Source organism: Patagioenas fasciata, chromosome 4 (assembly GCF_037038585.1).
Source record: "Patagioenas fasciata isolate bPatFas1 chromosome 4, bPatFas1.hap1, whole genome shotgun sequence".
NCBI classification, from domain to species: Eukaryota; Metazoa; Chordata; class Aves; order Columbiformes; family Columbidae; genus Patagioenas; species Patagioenas fasciata.
Window position 1 is genome coordinate 71,593,820 of NC_092523.1, and position 12,821 is coordinate 71,606,640.

At 39.1% G+C, this 12,821-nt stretch overlaps 1 protein-coding gene across 2 annotated transcripts in view; it reads left to right on the forward strand.

Moving 5' to 3' along the window:
- The first annotated feature begins 5,992 nt into the window (after window positions 1-5,992).
- NDST4 (N-deacetylase and N-sulfotransferase 4) overlaps window positions 5,993-12,821 on the forward strand; it is a 109,821-nt gene continuing 102,992 nt past the window's right edge. The window contains exon 1 of one of the 2 annotated variants that reach the window (XM_065837321.2): window positions 5,993-6,673. The gene's annotated coding sequence lies outside the window, so the exon portion shown is untranslated. The remainder of the gene's footprint in view (window positions 6,674-12,821) is intronic. The other variant, XM_065837320.2, reaches the window with a different exon arrangement.

A 12,821-nucleotide genomic window follows, 5' to 3' on the forward strand; every position in this document is an offset into this window, starting at 1 on the left:
ACCCCATTGGAGTTATAATCTAATTAGGTTACCTTACGAAACCTTTCACTCAAGTATGTTTTTTTAAATCACTTAAGATATTAAACCATGATTTCAAGCTTCTTATTTTTTAATAATCAAGGAAGAAATACTTAGTTTTAAGATTGGTATGCTATCACTTAGTTTCATGGATGATGTTTTTTGTGATAATGGCTTTGCCAACAGTTGGTTTGGACTTCACTGTTTATACTGTTTGTTCTCTTGCATGAGCTGTTAACCATTGGATCTTCAAATAACTGACCTGCTAATTTATCCATCAGGTAAACAACATGCTGCAGTGATGCAACCCCATTACTCCCTTTTTATTTAGCCACCAAGGCTCAGATATGCAGCCGGCACATGACAACTGAATGTTGGTATTATACAGAGACAATTGTTTTCATCATCCCAAGTGTTGTGATAGAGCAAGAATGAATTCTCTTTTTTTCCCAAAATAACATGGTAATTTTTTATATAATTGCTCCTTAAATTGCAATGGGAGAAGAAAGAAGTTCATACCTATATTACTTCCCAACAGCCAAGTTAGAGACCTTTCCTTTGAACACATTCTGGTTTCCTCCCTTAGTTCTATTTTTTCCATAAAGAGGCCCACTAAGATTGTCCTGGGAGAAAGCAGAAAGGCATGAAAGGCCTCAGCAGAAGAGTGGCACATCAGGGACCAGTCCCCCTCTACACCAGCAGCATTGCCAGGTCTTTTTGGTTAGTTTCTTCCCTCACTGCAGGCAGAGTTGAATTGAACATTTTTTACCTGGTTCTTATTGCAGCATATACTCTGCAGGTCCAGGTGGATTCTTTCCATTTTATGGAAATCACCATTCAGTGTAAATAATTTTGTGTTGTCTGGAGGTCATCAGGAGATGGTAAATAGGTCTGCTAAAGTTCATGTCATAGAAGATGTACTACACAGATGTACAGAGAACAGTACTACACAGTCTTCTTGTAAGTAATTCTTCAAGCTGCTGTAAAGCAATTCTGTACAAAATATGTCACCTGTTTAAACAAGTCACTTCACCGGCCTGAACTCAGGTTGTGGGTGAGCACTAGAGAACAGCACCATAGCTGATGTACAACAGGATGAAAGCACTTCTGCTGTTTGCAGTAGCAGGGATGAAAGAAACTATAATATACAATCCTCTCCGATGAAGAAAAAATGTTTGTGAGTCACACAGGATAAAGAAATACAGTAAATTATTCTTCATACTTCCACAGGAAGTGGAAATGTGAGCACCACTGAAATATCTGGATCAGCCAACTTCTGTATTTGTGATAGTTTGCAATGCAGTGGTGGTAGCTGCAGAAGCCATGAGCTTTTCTGAGCAAGGCAGTCGTTGAATGAATTGGACCAACTTTTAGTCTAGTACTTGTGAGGATTTACAAATAGAGACTGACTTACTTGTCAGCAGGAAGGTCACAAGAACAGTGTTCATGAAAGCAGACCAAATGAGAACTCCCGTACATGTCTAAGGTGTTACAGGTGCAAATGTAAATGACAACGGGGCTGAGCAGAACATAAAACCTCTCTAGTGCTTTGGTCTCTCCCACTGCATGAAAGTGTGGCCTGAGAAAAAGCTCTTTTCTTTCTAAACTCCAGTCCTACCCCCATTTACTTTACAGGAACTTTCTGCTGACTTCAGGCCAAATCTGAACCCAGGAAGTACTGTGTAAGGAAAATTGTGGGAAAGAACCCAAAAGGCTTTGCAGGTATGCAAAGACATGTTTCTCTCACACAACACAAACCCTTCTCTCTAAGTCAAAATGAGCTGAAAACTCAGGAATTGGTGACACAGATCAGACTGTGCATTAACAAACTAATTTTTTGCTTTTATAGTATCTTGATAACAGTACTTAAAAGACCAGAGTTCATATTTTTAGAGTTGAGTAACCACTTAAAACATAAAACAGTAACATAATTAGACAGATGTGGAGCATCTCTAGTGCTCAGTGTTAATGACCGTATGTTGGTTTAACAGATACTTCAACATTAGTATGTATCAACACACTCAGAAACTAACACATCCAAAGACTTACAGTCACAAAAATGTACTAAGATACGGGAGTTGTTTTATAAAAGAAGGTTAAAACAAAGATCATCACAGAACTGAGCAAACAGAAACTGGAGAGTAAAACAGAAGCTGAATAAAAACTGCATAGTTGAAGAAAGTCAGCAGTCAGGGAACCTAATTCATATTTTTGCCTTTTTCTTTATTCTATTTTGCTTGTAGGACTTTACATCATTTTTGCTGCTGATGCTGTTTCAAATCAGTACTTCATGCTTAAGTGGACTACTAGCAGCATATTCTCCACTGTCATCTGGGAAATAATAATAACCCATGACAAGGCGGGCACTTTCTGTAGAAGACATGAATGCTTCAGCTGAGTTGTGATGCATGAAACTCAGCTCCAAGTGTATCTATATTTCATCTCTACTTTTCTGAGCATATAAAACCTCTAACACATTTTGATTCAGAGCCAAAATATTCAGATTAATAAATCCAAAAACTTATAGAGGCATCAAAAAAAAAAAAAAGACAGACTTGTAAAGTTAAATATATGTTTGAATACTCTAAAAAAGCACGTTCTGCTATGCCTTTATGTTTCTTGCGGTTTTGATGTGAGTATAATTAAGTTCTGCATATCTTGAGGAGCTGTTAAGGAATTAGAGACTAATCTATAACTCTTACAAGTTGTCACAGTTCCTCTGAAATCAATGGCTGTTTTGAAAATTTACACTAGCTGAGCAACTACTTTCTGTGTTTAATAAAAGACACACAGTTGTTTAATTATAGGGAAGTTCAGAAGAAGTCTCCACAGCTCAAGTAAAACCTAGTCCTTTCAGCAAGTCATTTTTTGTTCTTATAAACTCATTATGAACTTAATGTCAAAAGACATATTTCTTTCAATAAAGACTGTAAGGATGTCTTTAGCTGAAAGAGACAGTTATATGTATCATAGTCAACTAAATTTTGAAGTGTGGCCTTCATGTTGCAAGGTAGTTTTTGAAAGAAGTAGGGAGCACTCATTAAAGCATCAGAGAACTGTAATAGTAGGTGAAAAAAATGGAGACGCAGAAAACAAGTTCTACATAACCACAACACAACAGCAATCCAAATATTTCTGTAAAAGTTTTCAGATATTCTAGAAGGGTGAATCGGGGAGATACCATATATTATACTTACTAACTTCTGAAAGTATTTGCTTACTTTGTTTCATATTTCTAAGCTCAGAACTGCTAGAATTGTGTTTTTCTACTTCATAATGTGCTGTGAAGAAAAATATATTAAAAAAGATGTGCAGACATAATAGTGGTAGTAGAGTACTTAGAGATAACTATGAACATCAGAGTCTGCATTAAAGAATTTAAATAGAGGGATGCTGAATTTTCAGCTATTGCCTTTATCGTAAACGCAGATGCCCCTTTAATAAATAAATCTGATTCAAAGTCTTGTTAACTTACACAGTGCTAAGTGGAAAGTCTATGTGAAAGCACTAGGTTTAGAAAAGTAAAACATTTGTATGCCTTGTAATGTGTGTAAGCTCCAAGAACGTTTGGATGGAACAGAGCAATACTTGTACTATGGAGCTGAAAGTAAAAACAAACAAACAAAAAAAACCCCAAACTTAAAAAAAGTTTCACCCTTCTGAAAGATAACACCAGTTTGGGGCAGAGTACTAGCAGTTTTCCTCTATAACTTTTGAACTACTGAGGTAGGAAGGCTAGGTGGTCAAGATTCCCTACCTGTATATGGAGGAAAATAAATCACCCAAGTTTTAACCAATACAGAATTTCCACAAGCTAATGCAAAATCTGTGCCCCAAGTAAGACCCAGATAAACACACAAATGTGGTACCTCACTAACATGGTATTTTATTACTAGGATTTCCCTCATTTTACTGTTTCTCTTCATCCACACTTCATTTCTATTTCTTGCTGTCTTATTTTCTTTTCCATATATTTTTCCCTAAAGCAAAGCATGAGAATAATACCATAATTGAAAGGACATTCTAGGTAACAAGTGCATTTGTGTCTGAGCAAGAAGAGCTCAATTCTCACTACTACTCAAAGGAGAGAGAAGTGAAAATTCAAATTGTACTGCCTTTTTCCCAAGGGTTGGTGTGCTTTTTGTTACAAAGAGTTGGAGCAATTTTGACAACTGATTTCCATACATTTCTAATAAGGGCAGACCCTGGCAAGAAACCGTAACGAGTCACCTGATACTCCACTTAAAATGAATCAGTAACAAACCAAACAGATAGAGGCAGTGTGAATCAATGGCCACGCTTCTTCATGTTGAATTCATCTCATGTGGCACACTATTAAGCTAAGTATTTAAGTTCAAAGAGCCACTTAAGCATCTGAATTAAAATACACCCTCAACAGTATGCATGACTACTTGGCCACCAGCCCACCCTGGGAACATCTGTGGCAGGGACTTCAGCTGTGGCTTCAAAGGGACAGACCACTGTTCCCACCACATCTGGCAGCAGCAAAGAGCAGTCCTGCTGCACGCTCGCACCCCACAACCCAACCCTTCCACCCATGGGACATTTCTGGTGAAGTCCAGCTGGGAGTCAAGTATACGAGTAGAAAGGTGAACAAAACAACTGGACTTCATCTTTCCACAGAACTGAAGCCAGCCGATTAGCAACAGGAAGCTCTTGCATTTTTGTGGTTTTCTACCAATTGCACCAGAAGTCTTCCTTATGTTGGAAAGAAACTCTCTCACTTCATTGGAAGATTTCAGTTTATAGCCTGACGCAAGATCTGGTGTTCACAGGGGGTGCAAGAGGGCACTCACTCACCACCCGACTCCAATGGGAACCCCACTCCCCACCTGCGCAACAGTTTTAGGAAAATAAATCCCAAATCCAGAGCCAGCCATAGGTGTAAAGCATTTTTAAAAGACCCCAGCGAGTGCTCTGTAACTAGAAATTGCAGGAAATTACTCAGACATACTTTGAGTTTTAATTTTCCCTCAGTTTCTAATTTAGCCAGAAGGAATAAATTAGTCCCCAGTTAGGAATACCCACCGTCTTTGAAACTTGGATATTCACAGAGAGCAAATATCTCTTCATATAGAAGGTCCCAGCTGAAGGATGTAAAAGGTAAACTGCATGGAACACCATTTATTTACACTATTTTGGAAACATGAAAGGTTGAGCTGACCCTCCTATGATTCAAATCTGAGTTTACAGCATCATTCATCATCTCAGAATGGGTTTGTTCCAGTCTCCTTGAACAAAACTATTTTCTCCTCACATTTGCTGCACAGAATTGGCTGAATTTCAATTCCAAGGTGCATTGTATCAAGAACAGTTTTAGAGTGAAAGGTGTCAAGCGGGGAAAAATTGAAAATTAGATTGGTATAAAATCTAATTTTTTAAAATATAGAAAGTGTTTAGGTTTACCTCTGTAATGTAATTTAAAGTCGCATAACAATCATGTTTCTTGGCTATGGATGTAGTTTTCATCTCTAGCTGGAGGAGATATAGGATTTTAATAAGATATTATGCAACAAATAGGTAGAATTTGTTTTGCATGCAGTAGAAAAATGCTTCGCACCTCTGAGCACCGCATTTTAGCTGGTATCCACCCAGAGGCTGTCCCAGGGAGAGCCTTTGTAACCAACTTGCTGGGTGACTTCTGCTTGATTTTGGTCATGCTATGCTGTTGCATTAAAACAATGTTTTGTTGTACCAGTTGATCTTATCAATGGCTTAACAAGAGCAGTCTTATATTGTGATTTTGCTGAGCCTTTCCTGAGCCTCATTTAGTATCTGGGGATGGGCTGGGGGCTCCCCCACACACACACTTGCCTCAAGCATTCTTGTGCCAGAAAATGACTCTTTTCAACTTTTCCTTTCTCCTAGGTTTCCAGTCACAAGCTCCAGGTGTACAATCAGAAGCTGCAAGTGGCATTTCCCTCCCGCATTTTGGGCGGGCGGGCAGGAGGGGAGGTGGTCCAACTGCACAATGACAGATTATGCAAATCCTCCCGGAGCATCTCATCAATCACGGCGGTGGGAGAGGAACGCAGCTCATCTCCGAATTAGCCTCCCTCGCGTCGTCCCGGTGTGAAGCATCCCCCCGGTTGGAATGACATCAGAGCAGCTCCGAGTCCTTGAAAGTCTGGGGGTTGATTAGCTGGAGGAATTGGCCGCTTCTGCCAATCACCACCCTGCAAAGCCGCCTTGATACTTGTGTAGATATGAGGGAGAGGGAGGCTGACTACAGCAAACAGGAGGCACGGCGGCAGCGGCACCGGCGGCAGTAACAGGAGCAGCTGGTATTTGGGTGATTAAATAGTTCTCATAGCCTTTTTGCTGTAGCTTGGCTGCTCCCTGGTGTAATCCTCACGTCCAAGAAGGAAGCTGCATTTTAACGGTGTGCTGAACAGAGGTTTGAATCATTCCAGCTGGCTGCTTGTTTTGAAAAGGACAGTCTGTGTATAAATGAGATGTGACTGTGCCGGTGGAGTTCAGTTGCTGGGGCTGGAGCAAGAGGAACCTTCCCGGGATGCTGCTCAGAGAGCTGCTATCAATTGAGAACTCTCCCTAGTTTACCTGAAGCCATGTGAAGAGATTTGAATAGCAGATGTCTCTTTTCTGCACACTAGGAAGATAAATTCTTCTCTAGGTAAGCAATTGTTCAGCTTCTGCACATATTGCTAAAGTAGGCTATGCTTCTGGTTATGTATTCATACAACTGTATAGACAGTATCTGTACTCAGACAAGAAAAGAGTTCTTGAACAAGTATAATATCCACATGATTTGTAAAATGGTTTGCTGAGAAGCTAGTTACGTATAGCAAGTACTTCAGAAAGCTGTCTAGAACCTGGCATTCAAAGGATTATTCAAAAGTTTGAGATCTTCTTTACCATGTTTGCATGCAAGTGCCCTCGATGTAAACATATGTACATCCTCTGAGGAGAAACAGTTGTCTGATGAAATGTATAAAAGACCACAGAAGTTAGAACATGGGAGGTTATGGGGGAAAAACAGAAAAAGGTTGCAATTCTTCTTTAGTCTATTCCATATACTTTGCTTTCATTTGCTACCATCTAGCAGTCAAAGTTAAGCAAAACTAGTGTATTAAAATGACAACATAGAAGCTTTCTGTGAATCTATACTAAGCATGCGCTATTTAAAGTAAGAGTAACTGTACAGTGAGGAAGCCAAGACCTGCAGATCTGTTCTACATCGGTCAGCAACGTTTTTTGTATGTTTGTTTGTTTGTTTCAAACAGCAGGCAGCATCATTCATAGTGTGGAAGCAAGGATTGTTTCGGGTAGTAAGAGGTAAACTGAAGAAATCAGTGTTTGTTCTTCAGATGACTACGGAGTCAGAGCACAGAGGCAGCCCAGTGTTTTTATCTTAGGACTGATGTGCAGGCTCCAAGTCATTGCTGCTGGGAATAAGAGGTGAATAAGTCTCTTCCTACAAGCACTACACTAATACAATCACACATATACACAAAAACCACACTCATTAAGTTCTCTTTCCCCCAGGGAATTTACTATGGAATTTTTTTACTAACTTCTGCAGCTTTTAATCACATTGATTGGATTCACTGTGAATAAATGTTTCAGAATCTGGCCTACCCTGTGTAGTGGGTTATTCTGCCTTTCCTACCCCTGAATGTCATCAAACCAAAAGATTAAAAAATAAAAAAAATTAAAAAATACATATATATAATAACCACAGTTTCTTCAGTAGTTTCTAATTATGATCCTTCTCCTGCTATAAGATTTTCAACTTGTGGAAGAATAACAGAATCTCCTTGTTCAGAAAGTTCAGACAGTTGCCAATGTTGCCAGGTGCTTCCCTATCTTACCCTATCATGTCTGTGTTCTTTCATCATGCACGTTTTGCCATCAGCCAAGCTGCACTGTCTGACTTGCTGAGCAGCGGACTTGCTGCTCTCAAGAAGGGGGGAGGTGGGAAAAATGCCAAGTTGCATTTAACTAAGGAAATTCTTGGCTTCCAATTTTCTTCTGAATCTTATCAATCCAAATAACACGATCTTGCTCAATTTGATTAGATGTTCCTAATGGCATTGCTTTCTGCAGAAGTTTAGGGTAGTGTATTAGTTTTTGTGCCATTTCCTCGGAACATGGCCATTTTTGATTCATAATAAATATATAACATCTGAAAGCCTCAGAAATGAAAGCAAGTTTATCTTGATGTCCTGTTGACACCGCTGTTTTTTTTTGAGGCTGGAGAACCACATCTCTAACTTTCATTTTATTGGAGTAAATGAAATGCAAAATATTAGATTTAAGCACAGAACAGGATGTTTGGGTGACTGACCACTTGCACATACACATATATATACATACATTTATATACTTCCATTTCAGTCTGAACGCTCTTAACTCACACAGTAAAGTTCTGGAAGTCCTATTAAAACTTTATGGGTGTTATGGTATCTGCTATACCGCTCTTTGTAATGGCACTGATCAGACTTAGCTGATTTAGCAGTACGCAGGGAATCATGACCTACTCTAGAGTTTGACTATCATTCAGTATGAATGGGGGAAAATATGCTAATGGTAAAGATTATTTTTTGAAGCCTTAGAGTACAGGAATTCTCTCAGAAGTATAATGAGATACTTTACAGAAAACATGGCCACATATTCCAAAGCCAGGGCTATACTGATCAAAGAAAATGTTCATGAGTTACTGCAAGTCACGACTATGATTTCTCAGCTAAGTAAACAGAAAAACATGTTTAGCCACATACCAGAAAGATATTTGTTTCTCATTTTATGAGAAGCAATAAGAAAGATTATCATGATCACTTACAAAAAAAAAAATTAAAAAAAAAAAAAAGTGTGTTCCAAATCTTTGCAATTTAGCCCACAAACAATTTTGATTTGACTGCTTCTGTGACTGTAGGGCTGGATGAAATTCAGCTGCATGTATACACTGATGTTTGCTTCCATCAAGTGTTTGCTTTTGCAAAGCTTTCAAGAAGCTGAAGCCCTGCAAAAAAGCCCTGCAAAATGGGCTTTTTTGAACAGAGCAAACCCTTGGCTAAGAGCAGTAAAGCATTTCAAGCTGGGGTCTGGGTGGCTGAAGGAAATGATAACTCAGACTTGTGCAGAAAGCTGCAATTTCCCCAGTTTGTGGGGTCATTTCAGGAACAGGGCACTTTAAATGAGCCAAGGGCTCTCCACACTTCCCAAGATGAGGGTAGCCTGATTCTGAAACCCTCTGCAAGGACCAAGCAAGTAGTGTAGGGTGGCAGCTTAGGAGATCCCTTATTCTCAGGCCCGGGGTGCAGATGAGGATCATTGAGGCAGATCAGCAGCACAACAGCACCTGGTAAGGAGCCTGGTTTGAGTGGTCAGACTATGGGAGAAGGAGGGTCTCTGTTCTGGAATTTGCTTGGAGCATTCAGTGTCTGGTCTCACACTTTGAAACAGGTTGAAGAATGTTCATATGGCAACAACAAGTCTACTTGTCCTATTGAAATGTTGAAGCTATGCCCCTCCTGAAGTGGAAGCCATCCAGAAGGGTGCTAGATACAAATACAGAATTTATATTCCATTTATGTCGACATGTAAATCAGAAAAATTGTTTGAACTATAAAAAAATTCAGGTGCTGGAAGAAAACGGAAACCATGTGCGTCAATTCAAACCATTTATTACAACTACTGTCAGTAATAATTACAAAGAAATCACAAATTCTTCTGAAATTAACAGTTGCCATAGAAAACTAATAATATTTTATCTAAACAGTAATGCTACTGAATCACATGGCAACAGCACAACAATGTAGAAACCATGTCAGTATTTGATGAAGAAAACATGTTGGCAGCAGAAGTAATGTATTGTGATTAGATGATTGAAACTCAATTCTGAAAGAGCGGAGAAGTTTTTAAACCTATTTCCTTCCCTCTGCCTACAGGAGGGGTCACAACTGTTTTCCCCAAGCGCAAGCAAGTGGAGCAAATTAATCCTTCCTTGTCTTTTATAAGGATGTGTTTTGCAGAGAGCAAATACAGTAGAAGGCAGAGCAGGGTGGGCTTCTCTTATGACGAAAGCAGCAAAACGGATTCCCTCTTCTTCCTTGGAAGCTGATGAAATGAAAACTGTACTTGGCTTACTTAGCTTGACCAAGGGAAAAACTGTTGAATCTCTCAGATGTTTTTCACAACCTAGGGAAGTCTTTGTTTTCCCCACCGCTTCTGTCACATTGAGGCAACGCAAGTTTCTTTCTACCATGCAAGTTTCTTTCCTAAAACATGTGAATACAAGGTATCCCATAGCACAGTCTCAAAGCAAACAGAATAATGTAAACAGCCATTTAAAATCTGTACACATATAGCTGCTGATGCATTGGTCCCAGACCACAGTATAACTAAACTTACAGAGCATGTGCTCTTGCATCCAAGGCTGCTGTCGCAGAATTTTGGCCAGGACAATCTTGCAACTTTAGTTAATCCTTAAGCAGCTGTGGGATGAGAAGAGCATCTGCCGTCCTCTCACAGCCCACAAGAGCACCAAGAAATAGCTAGTGTTCAGGGCTGATGCATCTGCATATATAGAGTTTTACTAATGGCTGGGTTTTAATCTCCCGTATGTATATATCATTGGAGACACACAGCAGATAGAATAATGTGAACAGGCTCTTCCCTGAGCAGAACTGTGTATGAAACATTCTCCTGAAGGACTATCTACAGCTACTTATTTCAAGCCGCACTCTGCCAGGCTTCCATTGAAAGGATTGCATTTAGCTTTTAGTGTATAAATAAGTGTTCTGATAAATAATTAATAGTAGCTGCTGGCCATAAAGGAGGCGACTGTTTGGAAAGTTAAAACAGTCTGTCATGAAATATGCACCCACCTCTATATTCCAGTTTCAGGGGATGTTTAATCCAACATCCCTTCCTCTTGTACGGTACATATTTTGCAAGGAGAAGGCCAGAGCTTGATATTCGGAGCCTTGGGGTATTATCCGAGATTCTTTATTCTCACTGGGACATTTATCACCTCCCAAACAACCAGAGGGGAGGGCAAGTGGTCAGTGATTCACAGAGAAATTTTTAGATATGAGTGGAAAATACAGTGGTGTCTAGTCTTCTGAATAAGACATAGAAATTACACTTTCTGGTCACTGTGTTTTTTTTATTTAAACAAAAGCAGGGCCATCTGCCTCGACACTTTTGCCAGACTACCTGCATTCTCCCTACCTAAACAGCTGATATAACAGGCTAGGGTATTTTTATTCATCACCAGTCAGCAGACCGTATTTGTTGTGTCATTTAAAAAGGTTTCACTATTCTACCCCCGTACAACTGCATTGTTAAAGGTGGAATCATGCATGTACACGCAGTTTGCAATCCCTTATTGCACAGGGAACTGAACAAATCAGTAAATACTGTCAGTAAGTGAAGGTCTAGGTTGTTTTTGGTTTTTTGTTTTGTTTTTATTGATATAGTGACCATTCTTCCTTCTTAAGGTCTATCTCACTCATAACTTAAAAGCAGTAATTCTGGAACTACATCTTCTAACAAAACATCAACTGAGTCTTGTTTCCCCATACATTACTGTTTCTAAATTACCTGCAGGGGTGAATGTTACTGTAATTTGTACCTGAAATATCACAACTAAAGGTCAGGACACCTCTGTGATACATACTGTCCACATGAGAAGCAAAGCAGGCAGAGGTTGCCTCAAAACATTTGACACTCAGACTCCCATAAGACTAACTCTTCATCAATTTTGGAAGTAGCAAGGTCCATGTGCCAGCATGAGTCAGCAGCAGTCATTCTGCATATTCGTATTTTAAACTAAAGTACTTCTGAAAATGTTTTATCCTCCGTGGAAGATATTTACACTCAGGCAGAAAATTAAGTATCTACCTATTTATATAATACCCAAGACAGAAATTTATGGATTACAATGTATCATTGTGTCAACTAATGAAACACCATTTATTGGCTATAAACCCCTTCCAATAAACCAGAATGCCAAGCTGGATTTCCTCTTCCAAGGTGCATCCTGGAAATGCATATTGGAAAAACACAGTATAGTTGTGCACCCAGTCCACAGTAGAGAATAGGAATATAAAGAACTATAACAATAATCCTAGCCTGGTGCAGTGACAGTATGTTCAGAAAGATTTTGACAAGTGGTTGGATTTGATTTTTTTAATTTCTTTTTTGGTGGGGGGGAACAGGAACATGAGGCAGGGAATAATTTAATGCCTCAGTAGTTCAGTAAGCAGAGATTTTTCACAAAAACAGTTGGTTAATCAAACCCTTGCTAATTCTATCCTATAGCTCTGATAGTATTAGTTCTATTTTTCCCAAAGTCTTCCAATCTCTGAGCTTAGTGTGACTCAACAAAAAAAATCCCTTGAATTCCCAAGTAGGACCCTTATCCTACTAGTGGCATTTCTAAGTTGAGCTTAATCTAAGAAAACAAAGAATAAATGCTTTGAAAAGAAGCATTTGTTCATATTTTGAACCGAAAGAAAAACTGTACCTATAGGTCATATATGACACACCAGAAATCTCAAAAGAGATCTTCCACTTGACTGACAAAGTGACTTCTTTCAGAGAAACCCCATAATACACTGACAGAAATAAACACAAGGAAATCTAACCAGGGTATGAAGAATAAGAGGAAAAATGAAGGAAGCACTGCAAATATATTTGGCTGTGCACACAGAAGTATGGATTTCACACTTTCTAAAAAGCACTCTTTTCAATAACTATGCTACGGACATTTGAACCAGATATGAAACATCTTAGAACATTTTACAGATAATGTT